At 55.4% G+C, this 23,730-nt stretch overlaps 1 protein-coding gene across 4 annotated transcripts in view; it reads left to right on the top strand.

Moving 5' to 3' along the window:
- The first annotated feature begins 625 nt into the window (after positions 1–625).
- The window catches only part of LOC139440590 (F-box-like/WD repeat-containing protein TBL1X), a 122,399-nt gene continuing 99,294 nt past the window's right edge, over positions 626–23,730 (top strand). For 3 of the 4 annotated variants that reach the window (XM_071220404.1, XM_071220406.1, XM_071220407.1), the window contains exon 1: positions 2,339–2,593. The gene's annotated coding sequence lies outside the window, so the exon portion shown is untranslated. Of the gene's footprint in view, positions 867–2,338; positions 2,594–23,730 lie in introns of those variants that run through there. The other variant, XM_071220405.1, reaches the window with a different exon arrangement.

Genomic DNA, 23,730 nt, shown 5'->3' on the forward strand with positions numbered 1-23,730 from the left:
AACAACTCACAGCCTTAGCCTCCAGGGCTGCCACAACAAAGCACCACCGAGTGGGTGCTTTAAACAACAGAAACCGAGGTTCTCCCAGTCCTGGAGGCTGGAAGTTCCAGGACAGGGTGCAGGCGGGCCCATTTTCTCCTAATCTGCAAGAAGACCCCTGGGATTATTGGGACATTTTCAAACAGGCAGGACAGATTCTGAGCTCACCTGCTTTGTGACTTAATGAACAGCTGCAGTTTGGAGTGACAGTGCCCATCATTTTCCCATCCTTTAAATCATTGGCATCTGCCAAGTAATCCGAACATGCAAAGAGGCCTTAAACCAAGTACAGTTCGGAATTTCCAAGCCTCCTAACGTTGAGCACGGCTGGCAGGTCCACAGGGTCAGTTTTTTTTTAATTTAATTTTATTTATTTATTTATTTATTTGCTGCGCGGCTACTCGAGAGTGTGCGGTAGCGGAGAGCCGCGTCCGGGTAAAGCCGAAAGCTGTATTGCTGTCAACTTGTTATTTACTTTCCAAATCTGAATGACTGAGCAAGGCGAAAGGAGAATCAATCAACCACAATGTGACCCTACAGGCGGAAAAAACTCAGCGCTGCCTTCAGCAGGCGGTGGGGGAAGGGAAGCACGTGTAACCGGGGCAGGGTTGCATCATGGGCTCGCTCGGGTTTTCTATTGCACCCTTGGTTTTTCGGTTGCATGTAATACCTCTCGGCATCAGCCCGCTCAAGCCCAGGGAGCCCGGGAGCAACGAAGGGCAGGCTCAAGGGAAGGCCCCCACCACGTCCTTTTGGGGGGCCTTGAATGGCAACTGATACATAATAAGACACAATCTATTCTGCTGATTCACAAGTATGGAGACTGTGTAAGTGTGTATTTTTTATTGATGTGCTCTGTAATAATGGTGTAGCAACAGTCGTTTTACATCATTGACGTTTTACAGCAGTCTACGGCAGGGGAATTTTTAGGTCCGCCTTTTTGATGGAGGACCAGCCCCTGAGAAAACTCACCTCGGGACCCCTCCCCCCAGCACTGAGAACAACAAATGGTTCAGTGTCCCAGAAAAAGAGCAAGTGAGGTTACAGTTTGAAATGCTGAGTGTACAGGGCTCTGAGCGCGAAGCTCATTATACACTCAAGGGAGGGGCCAACTTATTTAAAATATGCAACAAAGCCGACTCCAAAAGTGCCGGCGGTGGGCGCGGATATCTGTTTAATTGAATTGAGGCCACCAGGGGTGGGTCGTTGTCACCGAATTGGAGGGGAGGAAGGGACGCTGGGGCCTTGGGCGCTCTAGGGCTGGGCCGAGTCAGCCATTGCAACATAAAAACGCTTTGGAAATGCCCGAGGTCTGAAGCCTGTAGGTGGCGGTGGGGAAGAGGGTAGGGGGAGGTTCCCCCCCCATCCCCGGAGCCCCCAAACCCCAGCTCCTGGCCTCCACCCGTGTGTGTCGAGTCTGAGCTTCTGTCTCCCCAAGCATTTCTGGCTCCAACCAGGAGGCTTTTTGCAAACGTGGAGGCCCCTACTTTAGGGGGAGAGGGAAGAGACCATTGGGGTGTCCTCAAGGCCGCCGATTTGGAGGGCGTTGCCCCCCGCTCTGGGCGGGTTTCGGGGGTTTCTGTTAGGGCAATTGGGTGGCTTTTTCTTTGAGGTGGGGAGGGGGCGGTGATAACACTCCAGGACTGGCCCGGCTTCCCCGGTCCTATGGAAACCTTGGGTGGGGGGGTGGCCCGGGTTCCGGTCCCCTCGGGGCAGTGGGGAAAAAGACTGGGTTTGGGACTGGGTGGGGGTAGGCCCACGTTCCCTTCCTGCCCCCTGGAGGCCACGGGAAGGGAGAGGGTTCGGAGCAAGTAGGCAGAGGTCCGGGATCCCCACACCCATTCTAGGCGTGGGGGGCAGGGGCGAGCTCGGGGTGAGGGACTGGGAAAGGTCGCAGGTTTCCTCTGTTTGGAGAGGGGCTGCCTTGGGACCCAGATCCTCCCCGGAGGCTTTGGGGGAGGGGCTGTGCTAGGGCGCGGATTCCCTTCCCAGTCGCTGGGGGGGGGAGGGGCAGGCCTGGGGGTCCCTAACCTCCGTGGGGGAGTGGCTGGTTTGGGACATGGCCTCCCGGGGCGCAGGGGAGGGGCCAACTGCGACTCGGGGGCCCCTCTCCGGGTATAGGGGTGTGGGGGAGGGGCGGCCGAGGCGGCCCCCTTGGCAGTCCTCCCGGCCGGGGTCGGCGCTCTGGCGGCGGCCGCTCCCCCCGGAGGTCACTGCCGGTGCCCGTCCCTCCCGCCGTCCCGCCCTCTGTCGCCGCTGCCGCTGCTCCCGCCCCGGCCCCCCCCCCCCACCTCTCCGCGCTCGGGATCGAGAAGCCGCCAGCGCCCCCGCCCCGCCGCCGCAGCGCCTCGGCCGCCATTCGGCACCGAAACTTTCCAGCGCCCGCGCCTCTCGGGACTCGGCGGCGGCGGGGCGGGGGCGGCCCGGGGGCGGCGCGCGGCTGCTCCGGGGCGCCGGGCCCTCCTCGGCCGCGGCTCGGCCCGGCTCGGCGACGGCCGGCCGGAGGGAGGCTCGGGCGCGGCGGCGCCCCACAAGTTGCCCTGCCTGCGGCGAGGTGAGTGCGCGAGGCCGGGTGGGCGGGAGGGCGCGGGGCGGGGGGCGCAAACTTCTCGGGCGGTGGGGGGGGCCGGCCAGCGGCGGAGGGCGCCCGAACGCTCCGCCCGCCGCCGGGGCTCTGGAGGGGCAGGTCCCCAACTGTCGCCGGGGCTTGGGCTGGGGTGCGGCGCGCTCCCTGCAGGCTGAACAATACCCCAATGTGGCCGCTCCCCAAAGTGCCGGCGCGAGGGGCGCGGGCGGAGGCTGGGGGGGGACCCTTTGTTTTAGGGAGGGGGAGGCGGCCGGCAAGTTTGGGGAGGCCCTGGATCTGCCCCCCGGTCTCCTTTGTCTGCCGCCCCTGGGGCTGGTGGGCGAATCTGCTGCGCCGCGGGCGCCCCCGTGGGGGAGGGGAGCCCCATTCATCCCCGGGCGCCGGCCGGCCCGCCCCGGACCCGGTGGTTGCGCCGCGGCGCTCGGTGGAGTGAGTGCCGAGCGAGGCCCCGCGGCTGCTCTGTTTCCGGGGCGCAGAAACTGTCAAGGAAGTCGCGAGCCCCCGGGCCGGAGCGAAGGGACCGGGCGGGGCGCGACCTCGGCGGATGGGGGGCGCCCCTGTTCTGGCGCGGCCGGGCAGGCTGCAGACCTGTTGCTCGCGGCCTCGGGGGAGGGGTGACCCCCAGATCCGCTTCCCGGGCCCTGCTCCCTAGGGGACTACCCGCTGGGGCCCAGTGCTCTGAACCGGCGGGGGGTGCGTCTTCGGGTGCCGGTGGCCGCGGGGTATGTGACACTTTGGGGTCGGTAGAGGCCCGCCCGCGCCGGGATGGGGCCTGGGCTTCACGTGCTTCGCCTGTGCACGGTCGGGCCCCGGCCCAGGCTCGCTCTCTGCACGGCCTGGCGTTCTCCCACCCAAGTGCACTGGAAGTTCCACAAAGTGAAGTAAGTCGGAGGTGCCGTCCCCCCCCCCCCCAATCCCCGGTCGGTGATGTTGTGGAGCAGGAGCCCCCAAAGAAACAAAACGCCAGACCCTGTCGCAGCTGCAACTGTCGCTGCTTTGCATGGTCACATGTGGCTTGCCCTGACTTCTGGGTGTTTTTCTCGCCTGAGTCGCTGCTGTAACCTGGAGGCGGAGGGGCGGGACTCCGCACCCGGAGGGAAGGGGGCGCTGGGCTGAGGTCCCAAGCCTTGGCCTCGGGGAACGAATGCCTGTGAGGATTTTGTGAAAAGTTTACAATTCGTCATTCCTCGAAAAGATGCGATGGGGGGGGGACAAAGAATGTTGAGTATGGAGCCATTAAGAGCTTAAGATGATGTTTTTTATTTTAAAGGATGTTAATGTGTCAAACTAGCTACACATTTTTAGTGGAAAACCACCTAGCTGGGGAGCTAATCAGGAAAAAGCTTGAAGTTCATCCCGTGACCCACTTATTAAAAATGGCCCCTCAAGGGGATTGCAGCTGGGAAGTGAACGCACACCTGTGTGGCAGAAAGGGCGACTCTTGGTGTTTTGTATCTGGTGGTGTGTATTTTGCCACCTGGGTGGGCTCAGTGGTTTCTGCTGTCAGTCATTCCAAAGAAAAAATGCTAGTAATGATGGTCACCTTCCGAAGATACCGGAAATCGGGTATTTCAGAATTTGGAGTGTTTTTCATCAGTTGTATTGGTAGCGTGGTGGCAGCCACCAGCATCTCAGTGAGGCGGTCTTTTACGTTTTCCAGTGACGGGTAGATATTCGGTAACAAATACACCCAGAGACTCAGTCAGGCCCGCGGACACCAGGAGCGAGGCAGGCCCAGTTTAGGGAAGGGACAGTGCAGCCTGGGAAGGCGTCCCGTCCCCGGCACGTCTCAGCAGATAGAGGCAGCTTGGCGCTGGACGTTTATCCAGGTGTGACCAACATCCCCACTTCAGTTTCACACGTGGCTTCCTAAGGCTCCCAAACCTGATCCCTGAGGGAAGTCTGGGCGTTTGGGAGGGTGTCACGCGTGTGTGGGGTCTCTCTGTGGGCCTGGTGTCTTCGTGGGACTCGAATCTCTCCTCTCTCTGCGGGAGCTGCCATTCTGTCACCTCTCTCTGCGGGATGCCATCCTGAGTCAGTCCCCAGGCCTGTCAGCAGAGTTTCCGTGAAGCCCCCACGGGGTGGCAAGTAGAGCCCCAGACTCCAAGTCCATTTTGCCAGGTGACCCTGAGCCAGCAAAGCAGCCTGTGTCCTCCCTCATTTGGCCTGCGCCAGTGAAAGAGACTGCCCACCCAGGACCTGTTCCATCCTCCACCTTGACCTTGAAGTCCCGCTGCTTTCTGAGGGCCACTTTCTGTGTCTGTAAAAACATAAAGGGGAGCGGAAAGCGAGGTACTCACTGGGCAGCGTGAGGATGCCGGGAGAGTGTATGCGAAACTTTTGGGAAACTACGAAGGCGCCCGTGAGTTTTCAGCTGTCGCTCTTGTGCGCGCAGAGGAATTGCCGGCAGGGTACTTGAATGCCATGCCCGGAGGAATTAATAGGCACGAACAGCCTATGGGAAACAATCACTATTTCCTATCTGCAGCGAGTCCCGCCAGATGCTGAAAGATGCTAAGTGACCTGCTGGTACCTGCATAGTGGCTGGAGCATCTTCTCATTCCTGGAGCCCAGCTCTTCAGCGAGGCCTTCTCTTGCCTTCCCGACTCCCTAGTGTGAATTTTCCCGTTTGGAGACCAAAGCTCTTTAAATTACACACGTAGAAACCAGAATCCTCGTTGAAATCTCTGTGTACATATAGACACATCTGGACAGAATGGGAAGCGCCTACCACAGCTGAGCGATTGTCTCCCTCTGTAGCTTTGTTGTCCTACGTGGTAGCCACTGAACACGGGTGCATGTTTAGATTCAAATTAGGTAAGATTCAGTAACATGAACAATTCCGTCCTTTTGGCGGTTGTAGCCCTAATTCCCGTGTTGGATGATACCTGTGGGTAGTCGCCACCATATTGGATCGCACAGAACTTACAGAAAGTGCTGTGGGCGGGTGCTACTCTATCCTTACTGTGGTGATACATGACTAAAGGAAACAATGTAACCTTGGCCCAGTGGCTCAGCTGGTTGGAGCGTTGTCGTGCTACACCAGAAGCACCAGAAGGCTGCGGGTTTGATCCCCGCTCAGTGCATGTATGGAAACAGTTGATGTTTCTCTGTCTCCCCCCACCCCCCTCTCTCAAAATTAGTAAATATATCCTGAGGTGAGGATTAAAAAAAAAAAGAAAACAGTTTTGTTGGGGGCAGGGGCAGGCCATCAAAGATTGAAATACTTTACAGGTGGACCTTAAAAAAAACAAAACCTTGAATTTCAGCCAGTGGCTTACCCTGGAAAGTGATGTCAGTAAAGGGACTCTTCACCCGAAATTGACAGCTGTGATTGTGGGGTGAGGTGCTTTGCATTAATTTTGAATCATAAAACCAGACCTCTCAGCAAGAGTCCCTCCGTGACCGCTTTTCCTTGGGCAAGGCATTTTGCGTCTTCGTGCCTCGGTTTCCCCCATCTGGAAAATGGCCCAGTCAGTCCCCAACTGCCTGCCTGAGCAGAAGGTGGTGAGCATGTCTTGGGACGGTCAGAGCCCCAGGGGTCAGCGTCCTTGAGGCCCGGGTAGGGGACCGAGAGGCTCAATCTGCTGTGTTTCAGTCCTTGCTGGCTGTGGCCACCCGGGGCTCCCCTCCGGCCCTGGCAGTTTAGGTCCTCAGTATTAAGGTTCAATCGCTGGGCGTCAGTCTTTTGTATAAAAATGCTGACAAGGCATCCTTCCAACAAAGTGAGACTTCCCAAGAGTCAAAGTTGTTTTTTGGTTTTTGTTTCAAATGGCTGAGAGCCTTCTCTGTTTCCTGTCTACTGGGTCCCTGAGTCAGGATGTTATTTTTATTACCTTTGCATAGTTTTTATTTTTATAGCAACAGGTTACCGATTGTCTTTGTGAATGAGGAAGGGGGAAAGACCCACTTTTGTGCCTGTCGGGGTGAGTTCCCAGATGGCCCCTGCGCCGTTTGTGGTCACTTTTGCTGCCCCTCAGGACTGGGGGGGACCTTTGGCTGAAGGATTTCAACCGCTAGGCTGCAGGAGATGGTCTCCCAGGCGGGGAAGGGTCCCTGCAGAGGGAGGCCAGGCCCGGAGAGACGGTGTCACGTGGGTTCCGAGGGAGCATCAGGAATTTGCAGTCACGGCTAGCTCCCTGTGGGCTGGGGAACACCCAGCTGGAACCTGGGGCTGCCCCTTTCCCAGGAACCTCCTGTGGTGTTCCCCCCTGGACACTGCCAGGCCGAACCCCGAGTCTGACGCCAGTCACGGCTGCTCTGCGTGCGAGCATGGCCCGGCCCAGCTCTGGTGTCTCCGTAGGCCACTGTTGCCCCTTCTTCCCTACCGAAGAAAAAAAAAAAAGGACGCTACATCCAAGAAGTTAACATTTCACCCCCAAAGACATGTTAAAAATAGTTTCAATCAGGAAGCAAGACTACAGTCGTTTAGTAAAACGTTTTTTTTTTTTTTAAGTTGGAAAGATAAACTTTTTTTTTTCCCGTAACTATTTTTAGCATGAAGAAGGTCACTGGCCTGGGAGCGGAGACTGGATGTGACGGTCCCCTCGGGTCCTGCCCTCCTTGGCCTCCCCCTGCTCTCCATCCTTTCCGTGGGGTTGACCAAGGGCAGCGCACTGGCCACAGCGGCAGAAGGAGAGCCACCAAGCCAAAACAAAAAGCTGGGTGTGGGAAGGGACTACCAAAGTCAACATGTTTATAATGGACAGGGAGGGCCTAGTGTGAGAAAGAGTTTGGAATCCCGGGGGGAGCAGGCAGCCATTAAGAATGTGCTCTCTGGGCAGCTTGGAGACCAGGGTGTTCCAGGGAGCCGGCAGCCTCCCGCCACGGCTGTCTGTGCACCCTCATCTCCGCGATCCAATATTTATGCAGGGCCGGGCACTGGCAGCCAGGAAAACACTGGCTTGCAACAAACGTAACATTCAGACGGGACAGGCGGTTTGTATGGGTCCCAGTAGGGTCCCGTTTCCTTTGTGTTGGTTTGTTCTTGGCGGATGGGACAGCAGGTGGAGATGCAGGCACAGTGCAAGGCTCGAGAGGAAGGGGTGCCTGAGAAGGCGAAGGTGGAGGAGATGAGTGTTTATTGAAATCGTATTCTCAACATTGAACTCTAGAATTTTGCCATCGGCGATGGATGACAGGGGGCAGTTTTGGTTCCTACTGTTAAAGAGCGTATGGCCGTCTGTAGGCATTTTTGGTTGTTGCAAGTTGGGGGTGGGGGGGTGCTCCTGCCCTTTAGGGTGTCCTCCACCTTCTGCCATGCACGGGACAGCCCCCGCCCCAGACAATGACCAAGTGCAGGTGGCACCCAGGTGGATACCATCCCTGATAGCACGGTCAACTCTGCAGGCCTGTTTTGAGTGAGGTAGGCAGGTCCCAAGGCGGGAAAAGAAAACATGCGTCTATATACACATATATCTCAAGGTCTGTAGTTCTTGAGGCACCCGTGTGTTTTGGGGGGTCCAGGCGGTGTGTGGGATGCTCCCAGAACGTGGGGTGTAGTGAACTTGACACAGGACTTGGAAGGCCTGTTAGAAACCAGGCCAGGAGGGGCCGGGGGAGCAGGGGCTGGTAGTTGCCTGAAACTCCGTTTCAACACAAGTACTTTAGAGCCCAGGCGCTAGTACACGGTGGACGCGTGTTCCGGGACGCGTGTCCTCCTCCTTCTCGTCACCGCAGGCTCCCTACGTCTTACTGTGCTACCACTGGGGTTTATTAGGGAACAAAACCCCCAACAAAACGTGCCACACGTTTTCACGGGCTCCTCTCTATCCCCACCCCCGTGGCGGTTAACCTGGATTTGGGGGTCTCCTCGCCAGTATGCCGGGGGCACAGGAGGGTGCAGGCAGCTGAGGGGAGTTTCTGCTGCTTACAGGACTCTGGACCCGGAGGAGTGCCAGGTGCATCCCGGGCTGGCGCCTTCTGGCTCCCGGGGGGACACGGGCCGGTGACCGTGTTGGCAGCAGCTCCCCAGGCACTGGCTGCAGTGTGGGGCGAATCTGCGGCCTTCTCTGGAGTTACTTTTCTCGTTGAGAGAGACACACACACAGTAAACTTCATCTCTCAGGCTCGGATTCGAGGAGAGAGGATTGGAATCTGCGGTGCCGCTGGGAATTGGGTGTGGACGTGTCTTCATTAGTAGTCAGGACGGACGGTCTGCAGCCTCTGCTTTCTCTTCGTATCTTTTTTCCCGTGTAAAGTTACATTTCAGGGCTGGTGTGCGTGCGTATGTAAATCTGCACACGCATGTTTCCTCTCTGTTTTCTAAATGACTGTGTGATCAGTCATGAATTTCAACACCTGCGTAGTAGATTCGTGTGACCAGTCACGGCCCGAGCTGCCCCTCTGTGGCTCCGGGATTGTCACCCTCCCCCCGCCGGACCCGCCTCGACACCCCATCAGCTCTGCCCTCCTCTCCTGGAGGTCGCATCCGAGCTCCGGAGAAGCTCCCAGCGGTGAGTCCTGCACTCTTGCAGAACCTTCCTTCACACGTGGACGTCCCGCTTTGGCACACTGGAACCGGGGGCTTTCCTCAGAACGAGTGGGCTCTGCCGATATCACGAAACGCGAGAAAAAGCTACACGTGTCACTGCTTCCTGTTTGCAGGAAGCCAGAGTGCACACCGTCAGCCGCCTTGCGGGCGCGGCCAGAGGTGCTTCTGTCGTCTTTGCCCGGCCGTTCTTGCTGCCAGCTTGGTTGACAGGGGACGTGTTTTGATGCCCTTTCAGGGACTGTTTCCCCAACCTTTCAAGACATTTCACATGTAAAATGTATCAGTAGGTCGTAGGTTAGACTCACCTCTGGGCGATCAAGTGGTACTTGCATTCCTTGCTGTGGACGGGAAGCGAATGGGCTTCTGGGTCGTGTTCCTGCATCTCGCTTTGGGCCCCTGTTCCTGCTTTTCATGATCTCACAAGCAGTGGCATGTTTTCTGGAAGAATCCATGACCCGGCAGTTTGGCTCCTGGCGTGGGGGCAGGGGGTGCTGCCTGCTTGCTCGGTGTCTTTCACCTGTGTGTGTCCCCAGGCGTGCCGCGGAAGGGTCGGTGAGCTGGGGCTTGAAGCTGCCCCACCTCTCCTGTGCGAGGGTTTCAGTTAGAAAAGGGGTGGGTGCTACTTAAAGGGTGGTGAAAGATTATGGCGATTTCCCGTGAACTAAAAGCGTACTTAAACTAATATGTCTTTGTGTCCGATGTTTTGGTTAGGATATTACTGTGATTAAAATATGCAATGTCATACTTAACTTATCATGGGTAAGTTAATTGCATATTTTAGTAAAAAAAAAGAAGAAGAAGAAGAAGAAGACACGTGGGCTGTTGGGGGCTTGGGAATCCTTCTTGTTAGCTTCCTGATCTCATGAGATGCTGTCAAATGATCAGAAACGGTGCCCAAGGCCAAGTTCACAGTGCTGCTGCTGCTTCTTTTAAAACTTAGAGAGAGGAAAGGGGAGATGGACAGTTAGAGGAACATCGATTTGTTGTTCCGCATATTGGTGCATTCATTGGTTGACTCTTGCGTCGGCTCTGACTGGGGATCGAACCTGCAACCTTGGTGTATCGGGGACAACACTGTAACCCACTGAGATGCCTACCCTAGACCATAGTCCTTATTCTCGAACACAGCCTGTGCCTTGGAGCCCTGTGATTTGTCCTGTCGGGTGGATATGGCTGGAAAGCTTCAAAGAACACCCCAGAGTTCTTGCTTCCTCGCTCCCCCTAGCCTGCAGCATTGCCTTCCTGGACCACTTGCCTCCAGCCCCAGGCAGGGGCAGCTCAGGACTCGGAGAAGCCCTCAGGGGTTCTGAGGGCTGGTCTCAGCACCACCTGTGCCGCAGCATGGGGGGCAGACACTGTCCCCTTCTAGTATGATGGACGTGCCCCATGAGGCCTTCGAGTCTGTGCCAGCAGGTGGCATCTCAACATTTTCTGCTTGTTCGAACCTGCCGGTAGATGGAAATTGGGGCCAAAAGACGCTTACTTGTCCGGGATGCCGTTTTATTCCTGAAATCGCTAGCGGCCGCCGCTGTCCTGGGATCAGCCCGTGCGTGTCATCGGAAGAGCTGTAGAAAAATTCAGCACAGCTGAGCCTCCTGTGACGTTCCTAGAGAGCCACAGTGCGGGTGATTCTTTGTGCGAACAGGGTCAGTTGTGACCCTCTGGTTCTCATCTGCAAAGGGCAGGAGTGACAACCTGGAGGAGTGGATGGGGGGGGGGGCTGTTGCCAAAGTCCCATGGTGCAGAAGCCTGTGGACGACATGCAGGTGTGATGGAGAACAGCTACACGGTCACAGGTGGTTGCACAGTTTTACCTTATATTTGACAGAAGTAGCTGAGGAGAGAATCGGGGTCCCTACCATTGGGTCCCTTCGGGGGGGACAGATGAAACGCGGGCTGCTGCCCGAGATTCTTTTTCCAGCAGAACCTTATCGGGCGTTTTATTCCCATGCAAGTGTAACGCCAGCTTGGCGGGGTGAGACTCAGGGTCCCCAGTCACCAACCTGTAAACCACGGTCTCTCCTCGCTGACAGTCGCGGGTGGGTCCACGAGACACAGTTCGGTGTAACTCCTAATCTGGTCGTGAAGGACGACCACGTTGGGTTCGTGTTTGTAAGACCCGTACCCGTGCCAAGCAATTCCGGGCATGGGTAGGGGCGAAGCTCAAGGAGCCCGGCCAGTGGGGGCGGCGTTAGAGATGCCCCCAGCTCAGCAGCTGGTGACATGACGATGTGTGATGTCACGTGTCCACTGCGTGACATGTGACTGGAGACCCCGTGAGCACACAGGGAGAGCCCCACAGAGGTAGAGTGGGCGTGTACATTTCTCGGACCCCTACCTCACAGGGGTCTCCACATTTGTGTGTGTGTGTGTGCACACATTCCCAGCGGGAGAATTCCTGTATCTTGCCGTCTATAATGTACACGCACTGTTTTTGCCAAAATTTTGGAGAGAAAAATAAGGATGCGCTGAACTACAAAATTAAAACAAAAGATGTTTTTGTCCCCGAAATCTCGGGCCCAAAACATGGATGCGCATTATACGCGGCGAAAAGGCCGGGAAAGCTTGTCTCAGGATTTAATCCCCAAAGTGGCCTCAGAGCCACGCAGGTTGGAGACGGGTCTGTGGCAGGTACTCGGCGGCATTCCCAGGAGCACAGGGAGAAACTATTACAAGGTCCGCTTGGCTTTTATCTCATACTGCACATTTTAGATCGGCTTGCTGCATTTGGTCTGCTTTTACCACGGAGAAAATGTGGGTGTCTGAGCCCAAGGACAGTGGCTCAGCCGCAGGTGCAGGAGGAAACTTTGTAGCAAAGGGCTGTGCTTTTCAAACATTTCGTGTCTGCGGGGTTTTCATCGTCGCTCAGTTCTGTGTATAAGTCAGCTGCTTCCGTGCAAACACGCCCTTAGGGCTGTCGGAACTGGGCTTTTTGTGGAAGAAGCGATGGCAGCTTGAAAAGACAGCCAGGCGAGAGAGCGTGTGGAAACGGGGTTGTCACAGAAGTGTTTGGGGGCCTTCAATCTGGCTGTTTATTGGATGCCTTTTTTGCAGAGACAGATTTCATTCACTGTGATTGTTACTGATTTTTTTTTTCCTCCTGCATTTCACCTGAGAGGCTTTGAAGAGAGAAACCTGTCACTTGAGTTGATACTCTCTTCCTGGTGTTACAGCAACTGAATGCAAAGATCATCTTCGCAACTAGGACCACGCCGCCGGCTGCGGGCGTGACAGCAAGGGCTCCCGTCCCCTCCACACAGGGTGGGGGGGGGGGGGGCTCTGGCCTGAGCCCTTTGCTGAAGGTTTGGATTCCGTGAGACTCCGAACCCTCGGGTTTCAGCGCCCGCCACCTTGCTTGTTTCACTTGATACAGTTGATACGTTGGCTTTGGGTTTCGTGTATCATTCAGGGTGTTTGCCTTTGTGACTGTTGAGTGTGCAGAGTAACTTTGTGTGTAAAAGGAAGGTAGCAGTTGTACCTTTCTGAGGAGCACGAGACACCGAGCGTCACATGTCATTAATGCTGGTCAAGGTCTACCCGGACACTCGCTGTGTGTCCTTTGGTATCGCGGGATATGTATCTCCTGATTCAAAATAAATTGCTTCTCTTTATGGTAACATTGAGAAGGCACTTCCCATGGAGGTACAGCAGAAGCAGGAAGTCAAAGGTATTTTTTTTAATGCTAACCTGAGGATATGTTTATTGATTTGAGAGAGAGGAGGAGGGAGAAAAGGAAAACGATGTGAGGGAGAAACATTGATCGGTTGGTTGCCTCCTGTGTGCACCCTGACCAGGGATCGAACCTGACACTTTCGTTTTTGTTTTTTTGGCTCCAAGCAACAGAGCCTCCCCCGGCCAGGGCAGAGAGTCAGATTTGTTGGTCATCCTATCCTGCACCTTTGCCCACTGTCCGGAGACCAGGGAGCTCCAGACCACGCTGACTTACGCTGAGACTCAGTCTTCGGGAAGGTACTGATGTGCCCCAGCCCTGCCTCCAGAGACAAAAGGGAAGTTACTTGAAGTATTTGGCCTTGGTGCTGGAACCTAGTCTGGTTCCTGACTTCACATCCCGGTGGGTCAGCCAGACCCCCGCGAGCTGCTGCCCGCCTCAACCGGAAGGGTCGCAGCCCTAATCGTTACCGTCGGCAGATTTGCCGGCTGATTGGCCCTGCGTAACGTCGCAGAGCTGCTTGTCAGAGAACGGCCCCAAAGGGAGCCTGTTCTCGGGAGCCCTCCCAAAAGCCGGTTCGGTTTCCCACGTGCCTGTCAGGCGCGAAGTACAGCGAGGTGTGGGGAATTTCTGGGGACTCAGCCTGGGTGCGTGCAGCGTGGGAGGGGAGGGACCAGCAGGACCGAACGGCGAAAGCCAAGCCGGTGGGGTCACCGGTCTGTGAGTACGCTAAGATTCGAGAGCGAATACACACACACACACACACACACACACCCGCATCGTCCATGATTTACATCGGGGAAGGCAGTGCCTTCTTGTTAGCGAGATTGGGTTATTAAAATGAGCTATCTTCATTTTTTTTCCCTCCCCACACAAATAAAAAGGCAAGTGTAGTTCAAATAATTCTATGTGAAGCTTGGTAATTGGAAGTGTGAAGCTAGCAAAATGATATAACCCCGGTTAATTACGGTAGTCCACTCAAACTAAATATAGAATAAGATCAGCTCATGGAACTATTTCATTTTTATCTCGGTTAGTACAGCTCATACTTCTAGCTACATTTTGTCGTTTTTTTTAACCGTCCTGGACGTGTTTTTCAGGAAAGTGAGTTGAAAGGAGACGCGATGTTTTCATTATTCCCCAGTTTGTGTTTAGCTGTCAAATGATGCGCAGAACAAGCTGTCTTTGGTGGATTTTAATTTTCGCCGTGTGTATGTTATCTGTGAGAGCCACACAGTATTACCTGTGCACCATCATAGACGGGGGAGCTAGGGTCCCCTTTTTCTGCGTGGCGCTTGCTTTAAAGGGAAGTTTTGGCACGATTCGTAATATAGCTCCCCTGTCTAAAGGTAAATGTTCAACCTCCAACAATTTCCTGTCCTGTTTGCTTTTCCACGGGCTGTGCTCTATTTGGACAACAAATGGATTTTTCTGTACAGGTTTCTGACGGCCCAGGTGTTCGCCGCAGTGGAATTGCTTTCCGTGTGAAACTCAGTGGCCAGCGTTTGGTGCTCCCGGCTCGCAGGGTTGCGGTGGACACATTGTAGAGTCGTGTGTGGCTCCTAGGATTGGGGTGGACACCTCGTACATAGACGTGGGTCGGGCATCTCTGTGCTGTGTGTTCCTCTGTTTCACATGTACCTGTTACACATGTCAGCTTTGCTCTCGGAGGGCTGTAGGTGGTGACCGCTTATCTATCATTGAACAGAACTGGGAGTCCCACCTCAGCTCAAGTGGATTTTCTAACCCTTTATTGAGGTATAAGTTACATACCATGAATCTATTTTGTGTATTTTTTAAGAGAGACATTTTTTACTTTTTAAAATATTTCATTTATAGAGAGGAAAAAGGACGGAGGGAAACATTAATGTGTGGTTGTCTCTTGTGCGCCCCCTACTGGGGACCTGCCCTGCAACCGAGGCATGTACCATGACTGGGAATCGAACCGGTGACCTTTATGGTTCTCAGGCCAGCGCTCAATCCACTGAGCTACACCAGCCAGGGCTGCAGTGTGGTGTTTACTCTGTTGTCTCTTACCTGTTCTCTTGACTGTGGTGCTGGTCGCACAAATACACCTATCAGGATGCCAGCGATTCCCACTCGAGAAAGCTTGCTTGTGCCTTTCTGCAGCCTCTCTGCCTCCCTGCACCCCCTGTGTAGGCAAGCACTGGTCACTCTATAGCGAGATGGGGGACCACTGTTTTCTAGCATTCGGTCAGGGAAACCACACGCTGTTACGCATTGTTGGCCTGGCTACTTCCATCGACCGTGATGATTTGCGGCTTCGCCCACGGGGTGGTCTGTGCCTCTCCTTCCTCCCTCTGTCTCCCTGGGTGGGACTCCGGTGGCTCCCGGTGCTCCTCGGTCTATGGATGCGGCTGTTGGGCATGTGAGTTGCCTCCGCGGTGGGGCTGTTCTGCGTCCCGCTGTGACCGGTGGTTCTGTGGCCGGGGTGGTGGTTCCCAAACCTCCCCGTGTGCAGAACCCTCGGAGACCTCGTGGAGCACAGGCTGCCGGGTCCCGTCCCCAGCATTTGTGCTTCCGGAAGCCTGCGTGGGGCCCAGGACGCTGCGTTTCTCACGGGTTCCAGGGGCTGCTGGTGGAGCGTGTCCCCCACGCTGGAGCGGCTACAAGTTTCCCGTGGGCGTTTGTTGCCGTGGGCGGTGTGTTCGTGAGGATATTGTCATTACTATTGATAGTTTGAACTGGGGGGAAGGATGTGCTACTTTGACTTTAGAGAGGAACTTGAGTGCCAGCTGCTGTTTTGCCAAAGCGTCGTCCTGCACTTGGCCGTGCACCCCTGGTCTTCTCACGGTTGCCTGCGAGTGTGTCCCATCGGACTGCCCGGGTTGTGGCCTCTCCCCCCGTGCCCCTGCCTGCAGGGTGTGTGCTGCAGCATCCTGACCCAGGGGCCGCGGGCTGTGCACGGCGGGCTAGCACCCCAGGCTCCTTCCGCAGCCTCGCCTCCTCGGGATGCGGAGACTTTTACGGATCTGCAGCGACGGCACCGTTGGCTGATCTGCTCCTGTCTTCATCCCCCATCTCTCTAATGTGACAGCTTCATGGAGATGTGATTCACACAGCACACAACCCACCCGACGGGATTGTGTCATTGAGGACTTTCCTGCCTGGTGATTTCACAGAGCTGTGCGACTGGGAGCAGGCACGTGCTCGTTCTAGAACATTGTATCACCTGTGGAGAGACCCCGTACCCAGGAAGGCACCCCTGCCCAGCCCCTGCTGCCCCCACACCCACAGCGCCCCGTTATCTCTCTCTCTCCGTCTGGATTTGCCTTCCCCGAACGTTTTGTGTACATGGAGCCAGGCAGTGCGGGGTCTTTGCGTCTGGCGTCTTCCCTGGGGCACTGGTGAGGCTCTTCGCGGTGGCAGCACACGGGGCTGGTTCTGGCTGCCCTCCTGTGGAAACTGGGGGTCGTGGGGGACGGGCTGGGGTCAGGCGTGTGCAGTCGAGGTGGAAGGATGTCTTAGGCTGAGGGAAGCGGACCGGCTGCCCGTCTCCGGTGACACGGGAGGTGGAAAACGCCATACAACTGCCGCGTGGCTGTGACGGCCGGTTTCAGTATAGCTCCTGCTCGGGCCTGGATGGTAACCGCACCCTGCAGTTTCTCCAGCCTTCCCTCAAAGAGGAGACGAGGAGACAGCTGGGGCCCGTGGCAGCTGCACCTGCGGGCTGCGGGCTCATGCCACATTTCTCAGTGTGGTTTTAGCAGGAGCTTTCCTGGGACAAGGCACGGGAAGGGGGTTATGTGATGCGCCACCCAGTCTTGAAGTTTGTGGGGTTCCCACCAGATACCACAGCCCTTCCCGGATCCCGGACTTGTTTGCCTCCCTGGATTTATAAGCCTCTGCTGGCGAAGGACCACAGGTAGCACTGCTGTGGAAGGTGGGAGGTAAGGCAGGCTCATGTTTCTCGTCCTCCACGGCTCCCCGCTTTCTGGCGCATCTGTGCTTACCACAAAAGGCTCGCTGGGAAGGCGGACGTCACAGGCGTTTTCTCAGTTGGTCTTGTTAACTGACTGTGGCTCTCCTGTCCCTGCTGCCACAGATGACCCCACACTGACCCACGTGATCTCCCTTCCAATCGACTCCCTTACAGCGGTAGAGAGCAGAGGTCGGAATGGGTCTCCCTGTGCTGGCTGGGCCTCGTTCTTTCCCCGAGGCTCTCAGGGAGAATCCGTTTCCTTTGTTTTTTTTTGTCTTCTTATTGATAGTCAGTTTTTGCCCCAGCTTCTAGGGCAGCCTGCACTCCTTGGTGTGTGGTCCCTTGTCCCATCCTCAGAGCCCGCAGCGTAACCTCTCTCTGACCATCCCTCCAAAGTGCCAGCTCCCTGTGACCCTGTCCTGGAAAGACTCCCCACTTGTGAGGGCTCCTGGGGTGACATCAGACCCACCCTGGCGACCTAGGGTCACCTATGCATCTCGGGATCCTTAAGGGCGTCACATCTGCCATGGGAGGTCACATTTCACCATTCTTCTGCGGGTTATATGTTGACTGTCTACAAGGAGAGACGCACTTCCTTTTTTTCTGTCTCTTCGTTCCTTCCTCTGAAGCCTGCGGGCCTTGTGTCTTTAGTTAACAGTCACTGTTATTCCGTGGACAATTCAAGGCTCTCGGACCATTTGGTCTGTGGGTCTGCCTTTCCCAGGGGTGCACCACTCATGGGGTTTGGCATGGAGTCTGCCACACCCCAAGCGCCTCCCGGAGCTGTTTTCCGTCTTGGAGAGACCGGGATTGTTGGGGCAGCTCGTGGACAACACCACTGCATATCCAGCTTCTCTCTTCTCTCCCAGGCACCGTCAGTTTGGGGGTGTCTTGGGGACTCTGCCAGACCACGCTGTGGAGTTAGTGTGCCTGAGACCGAGTGAGGCATGTGGAACGCAGCATCCCTGGGGCACAGGCAGCAGGGGGGCTTGTGGCTTCACGAAAGGGTGGACAGAGATGGGTGGGCACAAACACACAAGAGTCATGCTTATATCCACTTGTCACCGGCGTTTTGGTTCAAACATATTGTAGGAGTGTAGCAGTCAGCTTTCTGCTACTCTTCTGTTGCGTAACAAACAGCCCTCCGATTCAGATACTCTTCTGTTGAGTAACAAACAGCCCTCCGATTCAGATACTCTTCTCTTGCGTAACAAACAGCCCTCCGATTCAGATACTCTTCTGTTGCGTAACAAACAGCCCTCCGATTCAGATACTCTTCTGTTGTGTAACAAACAGCCCTCCGATTCAGAGGCCCATAGAAACAGGCACGTATTTCTTGCTTTTCCTAGTTTGCTCTGGCTCCCCAGGGCTCAGCCGGGTGGGGTCAGGAAGGCCAAGTTGGGGTCTGGACTGGGTTTGGGGCCGAACGGCGTGCATGCGGAGGCCAGCGGGTTCCTGGGACGTGCCTCCTCCCATCTGGTGTGAGGAGGAGCCACGTTAAACCACGCAGGCACATTGAAAACCTGCTTGTCACCCTCACTAGCATGCCGTGGACTGAAGCAAGTGACACATCCAACATCCACGGGGTGGTGAAGGATGGGGAGGGAGGTCCCCCAAACTCACATGGCAAAGGGAGCAAGTGTTTATTTGTTTTATAGGAAGGGAGGGAGGGAGGAGTTTGGGAGGGATGGTGACCCAGAGCTTGGGACTGGATTCACCTGGTTGCATCCAGGAAAATGAGCTGTGCAGGTGGGTGTTGGGAGCCCAGGTGGTAGCCGGACGTGTGGCCGCCTCGGTTCTGCCTTCAAACAGTGGTCCACACCTCGGGCTGGGGCGAGGGCGTGGCGTTTGGCAGGGGACCTTTGGCAACGCCTGGAGAAATCTTTGGCTGTCCCAGCAGAGGGGGAGGAGCTTCTGGCCTGCAGTGGGCAGAAACTAGGAGTGCTTCTCTGCATCTTAGAGTGCATGGGGCAGCCCCCCACAGGGAGTCGTCCAACTGGGCACGCAGGCCAGGTCCAGAGGATTCTCATGCACTTTGAAGTTGCTGGGCCATGTCTCGCAGGACGGCCCCAGCTGGACAGGGGACCGGGCGGTCCTTCCCATGCACAGACACAGACGGCCGAGAAGGGCACCCACTGCGGAGTGTCTCAGGGGCGCCGTTGCAGACACGGGTGAGCACGCAGCACTCTTGGCTCGCTCTCTGGGATTTCTTTGTATCAGTTGCTTTGTACCATGTTCATTCTTTAAGTTTTTATTAACGCTTTACTATTGCTCGGCCTAATAAATGGACCATTTATTTGGTGTTGAAAAATGTGTTTTTTATTAGATTTCCATTACGAGCTTCGTGGTTTTGTTTTTTTTTCTTTCCCCCCACTCCAGGTGGCCTTTCGCCAACTCTTTCTTTCAGGCGTGTATTTTCTTTTTCCTCACGAGCAAGATCGTGCGTTCTCGACAGCAAAGATCACGCCTCACGGTTTGTGCACGCGAGTGTGCATGTGGTGGTCGCCGGTCGGCTGCGAGCGGTGTCCATTGCCATCCGTACGGACGGGTCATTTCGTTTATGCACCTGCCACGGACCAGCCTTTTACACCCTGCTATAAATCATGCCTGCAGTCTTCCGGGCCAGTGCTTGGCCGCTTGGTGCTTGGTGCCCGTGTGGCAAAATGAAAGCTTTGAGCTCCACGGCGGAAGGGCGCCGTGCCGCGGAGGGGCCCCCAGGCTCCGTCCTCCTCCTGGGCACACTCTGCTTCATGCGGGGGAATGCCACGTTGGAGGTATGAGAACAATCCTGTGCCGTGAGAGGAAAAATGGAGAAAATCCTTGCTCTAGAGACTTCTTGGTCCCTAGAGTTTGTTAGGAATTGCTTGGCAAGGATGGGAAAAATTTTGTTATAAAAAAACTTTCTTTTTCCAGTGTAGTGGTGACTAATTCAGATGGTTCTCTAGGGTACAGTAGTTGTGAGCACACGGCTCTTGTTCTTCCACATTCCACCTGTGGGAATTCTAGGTTGGCGGGATGCAGGGAGAGGGGCGTGCCCACAGAGGACTTGCTACCCTTTAGTCATTCCTTGCTTACAAATGTGTTCAACTGAGAACTGTAGCTGGTGTAGCTCAGTGTATTGAGCACAGGCCTGTGAACCAAAGGGTCACCGGTTCGATTCCCAGTCAGGGCACGTGCCTGGGTTGTGGGGCAGGTCCCCAGTAGGGGGCGACGAGAGGTAATCACCCACACGTTGGAGTTTGTCTCCCTCTCGTCCTCCCCGGCTCCCCCTCTGTCTTAAACTAAATCTTTTTAAAAACGCTTTTGAGATGTAATTGACACGTAATGTATTAGTTTCAGGTGTAGAACATAATGATTGGATACATGTATTTATTGCAAAATGATCACCCAGCACACTGTTGCTAGTTGTGTGTTTTTAATTTTTTTTCTGATGAGAACTTTTAAGGTGTGCTCTCGGCAGCCCTCAAACGTGCAAGTGTTAGGAACTGTAGTCTCCACGCTCTGCGTTGCATCTCAGGGACTTGCTCCTCGTGTAACTGGAAGTTGCTCCTTTTGAAGCCCTGGCCTGTTCTGCTGCCCCCACCCCACCTGCGCACCCACCTGTCTCTCCTGTGCACCTACCAGTTCCGCAGTTCTTACCCAACGTCCTGCCTCGCCCGACACCTCCCTGCCAGTCTGGACACCGCACTGGCGTGTCTGACAAGCAGACGACCTAGAAATGCACGTGGAGTCAGAGAGAAGGTGAAAGTAAGCCTGTGAACTAGCTACGTGCAGGGATGGGCTTGAACTCAAGCTGCGGGGAGGCCGGGGTGCAGATGGATGTTAACCGCCGCCGCGAGGCGCGCAGGCGCCGCAGTCGCGGGTCTTGTTAGGCTACCGACAGGGTCACTTCCAAGCCTGTTTTTGTCGCACATGAAACTGACATTAGGATGTCGAAATGGAGCAGTTAGGAAACCAGTGTCAGCTCGAGGGGAAGGAACCCACGCTTTGCAGCTCTGTCCCTCCGGAAGGCATGTAGAACGTCCCGTGTGCCCAGGGATGGGAGCGGGAAGCCCCTGGGGAGGAAATCAAACTTCTCTGCCTGTTCTGCCAGCCTGTGTCGGGGCGTTCTGAGTATCGCCCAGGCCAGTGTGGTGCAGTGGCTTGGGTGGCGTCCTGCAAAGCCAAAGGTCACCAGCTGGATTCCCGGTCAGGGCGCATGCCGCGGTTGTAGGTTCAGTCCCCGGTCGGGCACGTTCAAGAGGCAACCGGTGCGTGTTTCTCTCCCTCTCATTCTCCCCCACTTCCCTTCTCTCTAAAAATAAATAAGTGAAATCTTTTTACAAAGGCCCTAAAGACCAAAGACTTGCTAAGCAGTCTCCTAGTCCCCTCAGTGCTGGGGTGTGTTGTCTGTGACCACATTTCTGGGATTTGCCTGCTGGCTCTAACGTCTTTGCAGGGTGCCTGCCCTCGCCTCCCACCTGTGCGACAGGTACAACAGGAAACGGGGACTTTGGGAGATGTGTTGATTCTCCTGGTGTGGGGCTTGGGGGTCTTTGGAGCCTGTATAAGAAGTCACTGCCTGACCTCACGTGTGGTGCACTGGATCGAATGGAACTAGACCCGCATCATCGCGGGTTATCAGTCGTTGTGGGGGTCGAGGATACACACCAGGGTTTTCCTGGAAAGAGGCAGTGAGCAGGAACAATCACTGAGTGTTAGTCTCGGGCTGTCATTAAACACCCATGTGACAGAGGCCCCGAGAGAATAAAAGATGGTCCCGTTGCTCCCGACAACTGAGGGCTCGGGCCACGGCTCTCTGGTCATTCCAGCACAACACGCTCGATCGGTTTTCGGGACTGCCCACGGCCCCTCGTTCAAACTGACAGGGGAACGTGGAGGTAAAAATGGCACAGGGCGCCACCCGGTGCGTGCTACGCTGTGTCTGGGGTCTTGTCCTCACCTTACAGGGAATTCTCCAGAATAAGGAGTGCCTGAGCTGCCTTGAACAGGAACCCGGAACGGCTGGCCTTCTAGCAAATTCTCCGTGGCAGGGTTGTCTCGTGAGGTCTGGGCGCATCTCTTGATGGTCTAGCCAGCTGCATGCCACAGAACGGAGGGCTGGTTTGCCGGAAGAGGAAGTTCAGACACTCAGCCTGGGCGTAGAGGTAAGGGCGACGGTTAGCTTTATCTCACGGTCGTAGGGAGTTGTGTTTCGGAAATATACAGGCTTGCACCCTGGTGGCAAACACCACTTATACATGACTTTTTTTCCCCATAAAAGTCCTTGGACAATCAACTCAGAGACTATTCATTCTTTAAAAAAAAAAGGTGGGGGCAAAACAAAAAACATAGTTAATTTTTTTTTTGCATTGTGAAAATGGTTAGCTTAAGGGTCTATATATATTGAAAATTGGTCATCTTTTGTGAATTTCCACAGGCTTTGGGGCCTTTTAAGAACGTTCCTTCCTTCCTGCTGGATGCGCTTGGTTGGAGTTTGCGTTTGGCTTACAGCAGCTCTGCAGGAAGGTGGGCGTGTTCACCGGTCACTCAGTGTTAGGGTCACTCAGAGGACAAAAGAAGTTTCTCGCTTTAGCCCTTCTTGTTGCTCATGCTGTCTTGGACACGTTCCTACGTCTGGTCTTAGAGGGGGTCTTTTAGGTCTACTTCTCCCCCTCTCTCATTCTCTCTCTCTCTCTCTTTCTCTTCCCCCCTCTCTTTCTAAAACCAATAAACCTATCTTCAGGTGAGGGTCCTTTCTAACTGTCTATGTCACTGAAAGAGAAAAAGGCATCTGCCAACAGCTGGGAGCACGCCTGGCTCGCGCAGTGAGGCTGTGGCATTCTCCTGTGGAAGCATGAACCATTTCAGAGACCCCCAACTCACACAAGGACCATCTGATTCCTGGAACCCTCCCCAAAGTCACTGCAACACAACCCTCTGCCGCACGGGACGATGCTCCCCTCACCGGCGCCAGCAGCCAGGGCTTCGTGCATGCCTGATCGGCACAAGAGAAGGCTGACCGATGGGCGTGGGTGTGCCCTGCAGTATCAGGAACATGTGGTAACAAAAATTGTCATGAAAGGACTTCTTAGTCACTGATGTTTGCAGTTGTGCATGGGAGCGACTCCAGGTGGTTCCGGGGTCACCTGGGAGCATTTGATGTTGATGGGACACCAGCTTCTTCCTTATGGACGCGTCGACAGCTCGGGGGGCTGGAGCACGATTCCGGGCTACGGGAAGCCCAGGCGGGGTGGGGGTCCACTTCCAGTGACGGCAGCTCTTTGCAGCTCCTAGTTTAGAGCATCGTGTGCGTTCTTGTTGATGCCCTCGTGAATGGCGTTTTCTCGATTTCCTGTTCAGATGCTTCATGGCCAGTGTTTGCAGAACTGGAAATTTGGATGCAGTGGGAGACCTTTTTTTCTTGCTCCTGACGGGAAGAAGGTTTTTCCTGGGTCCTGGCCTGTGTCTGTTGCCTTCAACCTTCATTGGGTTCTTGTTTGTCTCCTGGGTTTGCCACGGTTCCTTCTCCAAAGCCACAGGAACACGCGCTAGGTTTTGAAAATTGTATTGAACGCACTTTTTCTTGTAAGTGATTTAATTTGGTTAATTCTAGGTGCCCCCGAAGTTTCAGAAATAGTGCCGAGAGATCCCGTGGGCCGTCTCGCCGCTTCCTGGGATGGTGGCATTGTGTGTGACCCTGGGCAGCTGCCGCAAGTTCACACGGCACAAGGCAGTGAACTTGGCCTGAGACCTTAACATTCTCCAGGGTTCCCACGGACTCACTGTGGTTGCCGGTATTTGAAAGACAAGCGTTAAGTGATAGCTTCTCCTTCACAATGCGAAGGGAGCGTGACTTGAGCGGAAGGGGATGGATGAGGGGGAGTACACACAGGTTGCCGGGAAGGGCCACCTGGTCACCCAGAGGAAAGCAGCACGGCTTTCTGCCCTGCCTGTCCGGCAGGGTTGGTTTCTGATGGCGATGGAACACCGAGGCGCACAGCTCAACGCAGTGTGGG

Source organism: Desmodus rotundus, chromosome Y (genome assembly GCF_022682495.2).
Source record: "Desmodus rotundus isolate HL8 chromosome Y, HLdesRot8A.1, whole genome shotgun sequence".
NCBI classification, from domain to species: Eukaryota; Metazoa; Chordata; class Mammalia; order Chiroptera; family Phyllostomidae; genus Desmodus; species Desmodus rotundus.